The sequence below is a fragment of the Rhinoraja longicauda genome, unplaced genomic scaffold, assembly GCF_053455715.1.
Source record: "Rhinoraja longicauda isolate Sanriku21f unplaced genomic scaffold, sRhiLon1.1 Scf000214, whole genome shotgun sequence".
NCBI lineage: Eukaryota > Metazoa > Chordata > Chondrichthyes > Rajiformes > Arhynchobatidae > Rhinoraja > Rhinoraja longicauda.
The window spans coordinates 118924-131207 of NW_027601432.1; the positions used below are offsets into that span (position 1 = coordinate 118924).

Below are 12284 nucleotides of genomic sequence, written 5' to 3' on the forward strand. Positions count from 1 at the left end.
TTGTCTGGGTCTTGTCCGGTCTTGTCCGGTGTTGTCTGGGTCTTGTCCGGTCTTGTCCGGTCTTGTCTGTGTCTTGTCCGGTCTTGTCCGGTCTTGTCTGGGTCTTGTCCGGTCTTGTCCGGTCTTGTCTGGGCCTTGTCCGGTCTTGTCCGGTCTTGTTTTGGTCTTGTCCGGTCTTGTCCGGTCTTGTCTGGGTCTTGTCCGGTCTTGTCCGGTCTTGTCCGTTGTTGTCTGGGTCTTGTCCGGTCTTGTCTGGGTCTTGTCCGGTCTTGTCCGGTCTTGTCCGATCTTGTCTGGGTCTTGTCCGGTCTTGTCCGGTCTTGTCTGGGTCTTGTCCGGTCTTGTCTGGTCTTGTCTGGGTCTTGTCCGGTCTTGTCCCGTCTTGTCTGGGTCTTGTCGGGTCTTGTCCCGTCTTGTCTGGGTCTTGTCCGGTCTCGTCCGGTCTTGTCCGATCTTGTCTGGGTCTTGTCCGGTCTTGTCCGGTCTTGTCTGGGTCTTGTCCGGTCTTGTCCGGTCTTGTCTGGGTCTTGTCCGTTCTTGTCCGGTCTTGTCTGGGTCTTGTCCGGTCTTGTCCGGTCTTTTCTGGGTCTTGTCCGGTCTTGTCCGGTCTTGTCTGGGTCTTGTCCGGTCTTGTCCGGGTCTTGTCCGGTCTTGTCCGGTCTTGTCCGGTCTTGTCCGGGTCTTGTCCGGTCTTGTCCGGTCTTGTCTGGGTCTTGTCCGGTCTTGTCCGGTCTTGTCTGGGTCTTGTCCGGTCTTGTCTGGGTCTTGTCCGGTCTTGTCCGGTCTTGTCTGGATCTTGTCCGGTCTTGTCCGGTCTTTTCTGGGTCTTGTCCGGTCTTGTCCGGTCTTGTCTGGGTCTTGTCCGGTCTTGTCCGGTCTTGTCCGGTCTTGTCCGGTCTTGTCTGGGTCTCGTCCGGTCTTGTCCGGTCTTGTCTGGTTCTCGTCCGGTCTTGTCCGGTCTTGTCCGATCTTGTCTGGGTCTTGTCCGGTCTTGTCCGGTCTTGTCTGGGTCTTGTCCGGTCTTGTCCGGTCTTGTCTGGGTCTTGTCCGGTCTTGTCCGGTCTTGACTCGGTCTTGTCTGGGTCTTGTCCGGTCTTGTCCGGTCTTGTCTGGGTCTTGTCCGGTCTTGTCTGGGTCTTGTCCGGTCTTGTCCGGTCTTGTCTGGGTCTTGCCCGGTCTTGTCTGGGTCTTGTCCGGTCTTGTCCGGTCTTGTCTGGGTCTTGTCCGGTCTTTTCCGATCTTGTCTGGGTCTTGTCCGGTCTTGTCCGGTCTTGTCTGGGTCTTGTCCGGTCTTGTCCGGTCTTGTCTTGGTCTTGTCCGGTCTTGTCCGGTCTTGTCTGGGTCTTGTCCGTTGTTGTCCGGTCTTGTCCGGTGTTGTCTGGGTCTTGTCCGGTCTTGTCTGGGTCTTGTCCGGTCTTGTCCGATCTTGTCTGTGTCTTGTCCGGTCTTGTCCGGTCTTGTCTGTGTCTTGTCCGGTCTTGTCCGGTCTTGTCTGGGTCTTGTCCGGTCTTCTCCGGTCTTGTCTGGGTCTTGTCCGGTCTTGTCCGGTCTTGTCTGAGTCTTGTCAGGTCTTGTCCGGTCTTGTCTGGGTCTTGTCCGGTCTTGTCTGGTCTTGTCTGGGTCTTGTCCGGTCTTGTCCCGTCTTGTCTGGGTCTTGTCGGGTCTTGTCCCGTCTTGTCTGGGTCTTGTCCGGTCTTGTCCGGTCTTGTCTGGGTCTTGTCCGGTCTTGGCTGGGTCTTGTCCGGTCTTGACCGGTCTTGTCTGGGTCTTGTCCGGTCTTGTCCGTTCTTGTCTGGGACTTGTCCGGTCTTGTCCGGTCTTGTCTGGGTCTTGTCCGGTCTTGTCCGGTCTTGTCTGGGTCTTGTCCGGTCTTGTTCGGTCTTGTCTGGGTCTTGTCCGGTCTTGTCCGGGTCTTGTCCGGTCTTGTCCGGTCTTGTCCGGTCTTGTCCGGGTCTTGTCCGGTCTTGTCCGGTCTTGTCCGGGTCTTGTCCGGTCTTGTCCGATCTTGTCTGGGTCTTGTCCGGTCTTGTCCGGTCTTGTCTGTGTCTTGTCCGGTCTTGTCCGGTCTTGTCTGGGTCTTGTCTGGTCTTGTCCGGTCTTGTCTGGGTCTTGTCCGGTCTTGTCCGGTCTTGTCTGAGTCTTGTCAGGTCTTGTCCGGTCTTGTCTGGGTCTTGTCCGGTCTTGTCTGGTCTTGTCTGGGTCTTGTCCGGTCTTGTCCCGTCTTGTCTGGGTCTTGTCGGGTCTTGTCCCGTCTTGTCTGGGTCTTGTCCGGTCTTGTCCGGTCTTGTCTGGGTCTTGTCCGGTCTTGGCTGGGTCTTGTCCGGTCTTGACCGGTCTTGTCTGTGTCTTGTCCGGTCTTGTCCGTTCTTGTCTGGGACTTGTCCGGTCTTGTCCGGTCTTGTCTGGGTCTTGTCCGGTCTTGTCCGGTCTTGTCTGGGTCTTGTCCGGTCTTGTCCGGTCTTGTCTGGGTCTTGTCCGGTCTTGTCCGGGTCTTGTCCGGTCTTGTCCGGTCTTGTCCGGTCTTGTCCGGGTCTTGTCCGGTCTTGTCCGGTCTTGTCTGGGTCTTGTCCGGTCTTGTCCGGTCTTGTCTGGGTCTTGTCCGGTCTTGTCCGGTCTTGTCTGGGTCTTGTCCGGTCTTGTCCGGTCTTGTCCGGTCTTGTCTGGGTCTTGTCCGGACTTGTCTGGGTCTTGTCCGGTCTTGTCCGGTCTTGTCTGGGTCTTGTCCGGTCTTGTCCGGTCTTGTCTGGGTCTTGTCCGGTCTTGTCCGGTCTTGTCCGGTCTTGTCTGGGTCTGGTCCGGTCTTGTCCGGTCTTGTCTGGGTCTTGTCCGGTCTTGTCCGGTCTTGTCCTGTCTTGTCTGGTTCTCGTCCGGTCTTGTCCGGTCTTGTCTGTGTCTCGTCCGGTCTTGTCCGGTCTTGTCCGGTCTTGTCCGGTCTTGTCTGGGTCTCGTCCGGTCTTGTCCGGTCTTGTCTGGGTCTTGTCCGGTCTTGTCCGGTATGTCTGGGTCTCGTCCGGTCTTGTCCGGTCTTGTCTGGGTCTCGTCCGGTCTTGTCCGGTCTTGTCTGGGTCTCGTCCGGTCTTGTCCGGTCTTGTATGGGTCTCGTCCGGTCTTGTCCGGTCTTGTCTGGGACTCGTCCGGTCTTGTCCGGTCTTGTCTGGGTCTCGTCCGGTCTTGTCCAGTCTTGTCTGGGTCTTGTCCGGTCTTGTCCGGTCTTGTCTGGGTCTTGTCCGGTCTTGTCCGGGTCTTGTCCGGTCTTGTCCGGTCTTGTCCGTTCTTGTCCGGGTCTTGTCCGGTCTTGTCCGGTCTTGTCTGGGTCTTGTCCGGTCTTGTCCGGTCTTGTCTGGGTCTTGTCCGGTCTTGTCCGGTCTTGTCTGGGTCTTGTCCGGTCTTGTCCGGTCTTGTCCGGTCTTGTCTGGGTCTTGTCCGGACTTGTCTGGGTCTTGTCCGGTCTTGTCCGATCTTGTCTGGGTCTTGTCCGGTCTTGTCCGGTCTTGTCTGGGTCTTGTCCGGTCTTGTCCGGTCTTGTCTGGGTCTGGTCCGGTCTTGTCCGGTCTTGTCTGGGTCTTGTCCGGTCTTGTCCGGTCTTGTCCTGTCTTGTCTGGGTCTCGTCCGGTCTTGTCCGGTCTTGTCTGTGTCTCGTCCGGTCTTGTCCGGTCTTGTCCGGTCTTGTCCGGTCTTGTCTGGGTCTCGTCCGGTCTTGTCCGGTCTTGTCTGGGTCTTGTCCGGTCTTGTCCGGTATGTCTGGGTCTCGTCCGGTCTTGTCCGGTCTTGTCTGGGTCTCGTCCGGTCTTGTCCGGTCTTGTCTGGGTCTCGTCCGGTCTTGTCCGGTCTTGTCTGGGTCTCGTCCGGTCTTGTCCGGTCTTGTCTGGGACTCGTCCGGTCTTGTCCGGTCTTGTCTGGGTCTCGTCCGGTCTTGTCCAGTCTTGTCTGGGTCTCGTCCGGTCTTGTCCGGTCTTGTCTGGGTCTTGTCCGGTCTTGTCCGGTCTTGTCTGGGTCTTGTCCGGTCTTGTCTGGGTCTTGTCCGGTCTTGTCTGGGTCTTGTCCGGTCTTGTCCGGACTTGTCTGGGTCTTGTCCGGTCTTGTCCGGTCTTGTCTGAGTCTTGTCCGGTCTTGTCCGGTCTTGTCCGGTCTTGTCCGGTCTTGTCTGGGTCTTGTCCGGTCTTGTCTGTGTCTTGTCCGGTCTTGTCCGGTCTTATTTGGGTCTTGTCCGGTCTTGTCCGGTCTTGTCTGGGTCTTGTCCGGTCTTGTCCGGTCTTGTCTGGGTCTTGTCCGGTCTTGTCCGGTCTTGTCTGGGTCTTGTCCGGTCATGTCCGGTCTTGTCTGGGTCTTGTCCGGTCTTGACTGGGTCTTGTCCGGTCTTGTCCGGTCTTGTCTGGGTCTTGTCCGGTCTTGTCCGGTCTTGTCTGGGTCTTGTCCGGTCTTGTCTGGGTCTTGTCCGGTCTTGTCCGGTCTTGTCCGGTCTTGTCTGGGTCTTGTCCGGTCTTGTCTGGGTCTTGTCCGGTCTTGTCCGGTCTTGTCTGGGCCTTGTCCGGTCTTGTCCGGGCCTTGTCCGGTCTTGTCCGGTCTTGTCTGGGTCTTGTCCGGTCTTGTCCGGTCTTGTCTGGGTCTTGTCCGGTCTTGTCCGGTCTTGTCTGGGTCTTGTCCGGTCTTGTCCGGTCTTGTCTGGGTCTTGTCCGGTCTTGTCCGGTCTTGTCTGGGTCTTGTCCGGTCTTGTCCGGTCTTGTCTGGGTCTTGTCCGGTCTTGTCCGGTCTTGTCTGGTCTTGTCCGGTCTTGTCCGGTCTTGTCCGGTCTTGTCTGGGTCTTGTCCGGTCTTGTGCGGTCTTGTCCGGGTCTTGTCCGGTCTTGTCCGGTCTTGTCCGGTCTTGTCAGGTCTTGTCCGGGTCTTGTCCGGGTCTTGTCCGGGTCTTGTCCGGGTCTTGTCCGGTCTTGTCCGGGTCTTGTCCGGTCTTGTCCGGTCTTGTCTGGGTCTTGTCCGGTCTTGTCCGGTCTTGTCTGGGTCTTGTCCGGTCTTGTCCGGTCTTGTCTGAGTCTTGTCAGGTCTTGTCTGTGTCTTGTCCGGTCTTGTCCGGTCTTGTCCGGTCTTGTCCGGTCTTGTCAGGTCTTGTCCGGTCTTGTCCGATCTTGTCTGGGTCTTGTCCGGTCTTGTCCGGTCTTGTCTGTGTCTTGTCCGGTCTTGTCCGGTCTTGTCTGGGTCTTGTCCGGTCTTGTCCGGTCTTGTCTGGGTCTTGTCCGGTCTTGTCCGGTCTTGTCTGAGTCTTGTCAGGTCTTGTCCGGTCTTGTCTGGGTCTTGTCCGGTCTTGTCTGGGTCTTGTCCGGTCTTGTCTGGTCTTGTCTGGGTCTTGTCCGGTCTTGTCCCGTCTTGTCTGGGTCTTGTCGGGTCTTGTCCCGTCTTGTCTGGGTCTTGTCCGGTCTTGTCCGGTCTTGTCTGGGTCTTGTCCGGTCTTGGCTGGGTCTTGTCTGGTCTTGACCGGTCTTGTCTGGGTCTTGTCCGGTCTTGTCCTTTCTTGTCTGGGACTTGTCCGGTCTTGTCCGGTCTTGTCTGGGTCTTGTCCGGTGTTGTCCGGTCTTGTCTGGGTCTTGTCCGGTCTTGTCCGGTCTTGTCTGGGTCTTGTCCGGTCTTGTCCGGGTCTTGTCCGATCTTGTCCGGTCTTGTCCGGTCTTGTCCGGGTCTTGTCCGGTCTTGTCCGGTCTTGTCTGGGTCTTGTCCGGTCTTGTCCGGTCTTGTCTGGGTCTTGTCCGGTCTTGTCCGGTCTTGTCTGAGTCTTGTCAGGTCTTGTCCGGTCTTGTCTGGGTCTTGTCCGGTCTTGTCTGGTCTTGTCTGGGTCTTGTCCGGTCTTGTCCCTTCTTGTCTGGGTCTTGTCGGGTCTTGTCCCGTCTTGTCTGGGTCTTGTCCGGTCTTGTCCGGTCTTGTCCGGGTCTTGTCCGGTCTTGTCCGGTCTTGTCCGGTCTTGTCCGGGTCTTGTCCGGTCTTGTCCGGTCTTGTCTGGGTCTTGTCCGGTCTTGTCCGGTCTTGTCTGGGTCTTGTCCGGTCTTGTCCGGTCTTGTCTGGGTCTTGTCCGGTCTTGTCCGGTCTTGTCCGGTCTTGTCTGGGTCTTGTCCGGACTTGTCTGGGTCTTGTCCGGTCTTGTCCGGTCTTGTCTGGGTCTTGTCCGGTCTTGTCCGTTCTTGTCTGGGTCTTGTCCGGTCTTGTCCGGTCTTGTCTGGGTCTGGTCCGGTCTTGTCCGGTCTTGTCTGGGTCTTGTCCGGTCTTGTCCGGTCTTGTCCTGTCTTGTCTGGGTCTCATCCGGTCTTGTCCGTTCTTGTCTGTGTCTCGTCCGGTCTTGTCCGGTCTTGTCCGGTCTTGTCCGGTCTTGTCTGGGTCTCGTCCGGTCTTGTCCGGTCTTGTCTGGGTCTTGTCCGGTCTTGTCCGGTATGTCTGGGTCTCTTCCGGTCTTGTCCGGTCTTGTCTGGGTCTCGTCCGGTCTTGTCCGGTGTTGTCTGGGTCTCGTCCGGTCTTGTCCGGTCTTGTCTGCGTCTCGTCCGGTCTTGTCCGGTCTTGTCTGGGTCTTGTCCGGTCTTGTCTGGGTCTTGTCCGGTCTTGTCCGGTCTTGTCCGGTCTTGTCTGGGTCTTGTCCGGTCTTGTCTGGGTCTTGTCCGGTCTTGTCCGGTCTTGTCTGGGTCTTGTCCGTTCTTATGTGGGTCTTGTCCGGTCTTGTCTGGGTCTTGTCCGGTCTTGTCCGGTCTTGTCCGTTCTTGTTTGTGTCTTGTCCGGTCTTGTCCGGTCTTGTCCGGTCTTGTCTGGGTCTTGTCCGGTCTTGTCCGGGTCTTGTCCGGTCTTGTCCGGTCTTGTCCGGTCTTGTCCGGGTCTTGTCCGGTCTTGTCCGGTCTTGTCCAGTCTTGTCCGGTCTTGTCCGGTCTTGTCCGGTCTTGCCTGGATCTCGTCCGGTCTTGTCCGGTTTTGTCCGGTCTTGTCTGGGTCTTGTCCGGTCTTGTCCGGTGTTGTCTGGGTCTTGTCCGGTCTTGTCCGGTGTTGTCTGGGTCTTGTCCGGTCTTGTCCGGTGTTGTCTGGGTCTTGTCCGGTCTTGTCCGGTCTTGTCTGTGTCTTGTACGGTCTTGTCCGGTCTTGTCTGGGTCTTGTCCGGTCTTGTCCGGTCTTGTCTGGGCCTTGTCCGGTCTTGTCCGGGCCTTGTCCGGTCTTGTCCGGTCTTGTCTGGGTCTTGTCCGGTCTTGTCCGGTCTTGTCTGGGTCTTGTCCGGTCTTGTCCGGTCTTGTCCGGTCTTGTACGGTCTTGTCCGGTCTTGTCCGGGTCTTGTCCGGTCTTGTCCGGTCTTGTCTGGGTCTTGTCCGGTCTTGTCCGGTCTTGTCTGGGTCTTGTCCGGTCTTGTCCGGTCTTGTCTGGGTCTTGTCCGGTCTTGTCCGGTCTTGTCCGGTCTTGTCCGGTCTTGTCCGGTCTTGTCTGGGTCTTGTCCGGACTTGTCTGGGTCTTGTCCGGTCTTGTCCGGTCTTGTCTGTGTCTTGTCCGGTCTTGTCCGGTCTTGTCTGGGTCTTGTCCGGTCTTGTCCGGTCTTGTCTGGGTCTGGTCCGGTCTTGTCCGGTCTTGTCTGGGTCTTGTCCGGTCTTGTCCGGTCTTGTCCTGTCTTGTCTGGGTCTCGTCCGGTCTTGTCCGGTCTTGTCTGTGTCTCGTCCGGTCTTGTCCGGTCTTGTCCGGTCTTGTCCGGTCTTGTCTGGGTCTCGTCCGTTCTTGTCTGGTCTTGTCTGGGTCTTGTCCGGTCTTGTCCGGTATGTCTGGGTCTCGTCCGGTCTTGTCCGGTCTTGTCTGGGTCTCGTCCGGTCTTGTCCGGTCTTGTCTGGGTCTCGTCCGGTCTTGTCCGGTCTTGTCTGGGTCTCGTCCGGTCTTGTCCGGTCTTGTCTGGGACTCGTCCGGTCTTGTCCGGTCTTGTCTGGGTCTCGTCCGGTCTTGTCCAGTCTTGTCTGGGTCTCGTCCGGTCTTGTCCGGTCTTGTCTGGGTCTTGTCCGGTCTTGTCCGGTCTTGTCTGGGTCTTGTCCGGTCTTGTCTGGGTCTTGTCCGGTCTTGTCTGGGTCTTGTCCGGTCTTGTCCGGACTTGTATGGGTCTTGTCCGGTCTTGTCCGGTCTTGTCTGAGTCTTGTCCGGTCTTGTCCGGTCTTGTCCGGTCTTGTCCGGTCTTGTCTGGGTCTTGTCCGGTCTTGTCTGTGTCTTGTCCGGTCTTGTCCGGTCTTATTTGGGTCTTGTCCGGTCTTGTCCGGTCTTGTCTGGGTCTTGTCCGGTCTTGTCCGGTCTTGTCTGGGTCTTGTCCGGTCTTGTCCGGTCTTGTCTGGGTCTTGTCCGGTCATGTCCGGTCTTGTCTGGGTCTTGTCCGGTCTTGACTGGGTCTTGTCCGGTCTTGTCCGGTCTTGTCTGGGTCTTGTCCGGTCTTGTCCGGTCTTGTCTGGGTCTTGTCCGGTCTTGTCTGGGTCTTGTCCGGTCTTGTCCGGTCTTGTCCGGTCTTGTCTGGGTCTTGTCCGGTCTTGTCTGGGTCTTGTCCGGTCTTGTCCGGTCTTGTCTGGGTCTTGTCCGTTCTTATGTGGGTCTTGTCCGGTCTTGTCTGGGTCTTGTCCGGTCTTGTCCGGTCTTGTCCGGTCTTGTTTGTGTCTTGTCCGGTCTTGTCCGGTCTTGTCTGGGTCTTGTCCGGTCTTGTCCGGTCTTGTCTGGGTCTTGTCCGGTCTTGTCCGGTCTTGTCCGGTCTTGTCCGGGTCTTGTCCGGTCTTGTTCGGTCTTGTCCAGTCTTGTCCGGTCTTGTCCGGTCTTGTCCGGTCTTGCCTGGATCTCGTCCGGTCTTGTCCGGTCTTGTCCGGTCTTGTCTGGGTCTTGTCCGGTCTTGTCCGGTGTTGTCTGGGTCTTGTCCGGTCTTGTCCGGTGTTGTCTGGGTCTTGTCCGGTCTTGTCCGGTGTTGTCTGGGTCTTGTCCGGTCTTGTCCGGTCTTGTCTGTGTCTTGTCCGGTCTTGTCCGGTCTTGTCTGGGTCTTGTCCGGTCTTGTCCGGTCTTGTCTGGGCCTTGTCCGGTCTTGTCCGGGCCTTGTCCGGTCTTGTCCGGTCTTGTCTGGGTCTTGTCCGGTCTTGTCCGGTCTTGTCTGGGTCTTGTCCGGTCTTGTCCGGTCTTGTCTGGGTCTTGTCCGGTCTTGTCCGGTCTTGTCTGGGTCTTGTCCGGTCTTGTCCGGTCTTGTCTGGGTCTTGTCCGGTCTTGTCCGGTCTTGTCTGGGTCTTGTCCGGTCTTGTCCGGTCTTGTCTGGTCTTGTCCGGTCTTGTCCGGTCTTGTCCGGTCTTGTCTGGGTCTTGTCCGGTCTTGTCCGGTCTTGTCCGGGTCTTGTCCGGTCTTGTCCGGTCTTGTCCGGTCTTGTCAGGTCTTGTCCGGGTCTTGTCCGGGTCTTGTCCGGGTCTTGTCCGGGTCTTGTCCGGTCCTTGTCCGGTCTTGTCCGGGTCTTGTCCGGTTTTGTCCGGTCTTGTCCGGGTCTTGTCCGGTCTTGTCCGGTCTTGTCCGGGACTTGTCCGGTCTTGTCCGGTCTTGTCCGGTCTTGTCCGGTCTTGTCTGGTCTTGTCCGGTCTTGTCCGGTCTTGTCCGGTCTTGTCTGGGTCTTGTCCGGTCTTGTCCGGTCTTGTCCGGGTCTTGTCCGGTCTTGTCCGGTCTTGTCCGGTCTTGTCAGGTCTTGTCCGGGTCTTGTCCGGGTCTTGTCCGGGTCTTGTCCGGGTCTTGTCCGGTCTTGTCCGGGTTAGGGTTAGGGTTAGGGTTAGGGTTAGGGTTAGGGTTAGGGTTAGGGTTAGGTTGTGATTTGTCGGACAGTAGGCCAAAATGCCCTCTGGCGCTTAATGATCTCCCCCTGGAGATTCCTTTTCGCCATATACTGCCACTTTAGTCTGGCCCACGGTCTCATCACCCTTGTCCAAATCTGTTCGCCTTTTAACTTGCCCTTCTGTCGATTTTTAGGAGTCAGTCAGGTTCCACCCTGAGTTTGAGTTTATGCTAGGTTCAGGCCATTGGGTTCTTTCGTCTGTAACGCTTTGATCCATAGCCTCTCTGCCCTCTTCCTACGCCCGGTTGACCAATTTACATTTGTTTCCAGACCCATGATCTCAAGGGACTGGACCCCGTGCTGTTGGAAGTGTCTGCTAATGGGGACGGACTGGTCTCCCCTCGTGATGTTGCTGATGTGTCCTGTCAGTCTGACTCTGAGGCTGTTGCCTGTTTCGCCAATGTACAGTAAGTGGCACTGCTTACATTTAATTGCATACACTACATTCTTTTGCTCGCAGGTTATTCTCTGTGCTATCTGCTTTCTCTTTCCCGTCACAGTGTTCTCTATGTTTTTGGCTATTGTCAAGTGAATGCAGGCCCTACATTGCCTTTGACCGCAGCCTGAGCTCGTTTGGAGGCTAGTACTGACCAAGATATCCTTCAGGTTTTTAGCCCTCTTGAACGCTGACATTGCTTTGTATCCCTGCAGTGTGACAAATCCTCTTTGGAATTGTTCAAAGCGGCCCTTGACTATTTTGTGGGCCTGGACGGCCATGCTACCGTACCCTGTTATTAGTGGCAAGTTGCGTGTCAAGCCTGGCCTGGGTCTGGGTCCTTGCGTGCCTTTTAGGAAGTCTGCCTTAATGTGTCTTAATCTACGTCTGCAGTACCCCCTCTGCCTGAGAGCGGTGAAAAGGGTGGTGGTGGCCTGGGCAAAGTCCTCCTCCCTGGTGCATATCCGGTGAAAGCGTGTCAGTTGTGACTTGACAATACCCCTAAAGGTGTGTTTTGGGTGGTGGCTCGTGGTGTGTAAAAGGGTGTGGGTGTCTGTGGGTTTGAAAAAGACTTTGGTGGCTAGTTTTTGGACTTGGTCGTCAGCTGACGGTAGTTTAAAGACTGTAGTGTCGAGGAAGTCTACCCTCTCCCTGCTTGTCAAAGCATTAATTTTGATGGAAGGGTGGTGGGCATTAAGTATGTCGATGAACCCCTCTAACTCCCCTTCTGAGTGTGTCCACACTCCCCAGATGTCATCTAAGAACCTGTAGTAGCACATGGGGCGCTTGGGGCATTTCAGGAAGGCCGTCTCTTCCCACTCTGCCATGTATATGTTGGCATAAGCCGGGGCAAACTTCTTCCCCATTGCCGTCCCTTTAACTTGTAGGTAGAACTCCCCGTTAAATTCAAAATCGTTCTTTGTCAATCCCAGGTAAAGTAATTTGACTAAGGCCTCGTCTGGTCTCTCCAGGTCAGGATTTCTCTGCAGGGTGTTTTTAACCGCCTCTATCCCCCTGTCTGTCTCTATGTTTGTGTACAGGCTTTCCACATCCATGGTAAAGAGTATCGCATCGGGTGGTATGCTAAGGGAGTTGACTATTCGAGTGAAGTGGTAGGTGTCTTTAATGTAGCTGGGGTGTTGCTGTGCCAGTGGATTGAGATAGTGGTCAATGTATTCTGCTACCCCGTAGGATTCGCTACTGCAGTCTGACACAATGGGCCTACCTGGAGGTATTTCTCCAGGCACCGTCCACGTGTCTGGGTTTTTGTGTATCTTTGGGAGCATGTAGAATTTCCTCGCCCTGGGTTGTGCTCCTGTTAGGTATTCTACTTGTTTCTGTTGGATGTATCCTGACGTCCTAAGCTCCTCCAAGATTTCCCCTATTTCCTCTTGTGTTTCTCTATATATAGGCTCATCTAACTTGGTGTAGTGTTCTACCTTGTTCAGTTGTCTGTGCGCCTCGAACAGGTACTGTTGTCTGTCCATGATGACGATACTGCTCCCCTTGTCTGCTGGTTTGATCACTATCTCATTGTTGTCCCTCAGTTCTGCCATGGCCTCCCTCTCTTTTCTAGTGAGATTGGGCCTATCCTTTGTCATGGGCATGTCCCTGATGGCCGATGCTGTTTCTGTCATGAATTCTGTGATCTCTCTAGGGACCTGATCCTCATCTGGGGTCCATCCTGTGCGTGGGGTGAAGGGTAATCTTTCCCCCGACTCCACGTCACAAAAGTGGTGTATTAACATGATGGCTCGATAGAATCTAAACAGGTCCCCCTGTACTTGTTCTTTGTGCGATTTTGGAGTAGGGACGAAGGTGAGGCCCCTGTTCAATACTCTCTCTTGGATTTTGGTGAGGGTGAATGTCTGGGAAAGGTTGATGATGGTTTTACCTAATTGTAGGCCCTGCCTCTCTTGGCATGGTGTCCCCATTAGTTTAAAGACTTCATCCACTCTCGGATCATGGCTCGGGCCGTGTTCTCTGTCCAGTGAATGTGATCTGGGCCTACTCTGAACTGGCC

The 12284-nt window shown here is 56.1% G+C and overlaps 1 long non-coding RNA gene across 1 annotated transcript in view; it reads left to right on the plus strand.

Annotated features, from left to right (window-relative positions):
• Positions 1-10077: 10077 nt before the first annotated feature.
• Positions 10078-12284, plus strand: part of LOC144590575 (uncharacterized) — a 28159-nt gene continuing 25952 nt past the window's right edge. The window contains exon 1 of the long non-coding RNA XR_013546446.1: positions 10078-10232. This is a non-coding gene — a long non-coding RNA (uncharacterized LOC144590575). The remainder of the gene's footprint in view (positions 10233-12284) is intronic.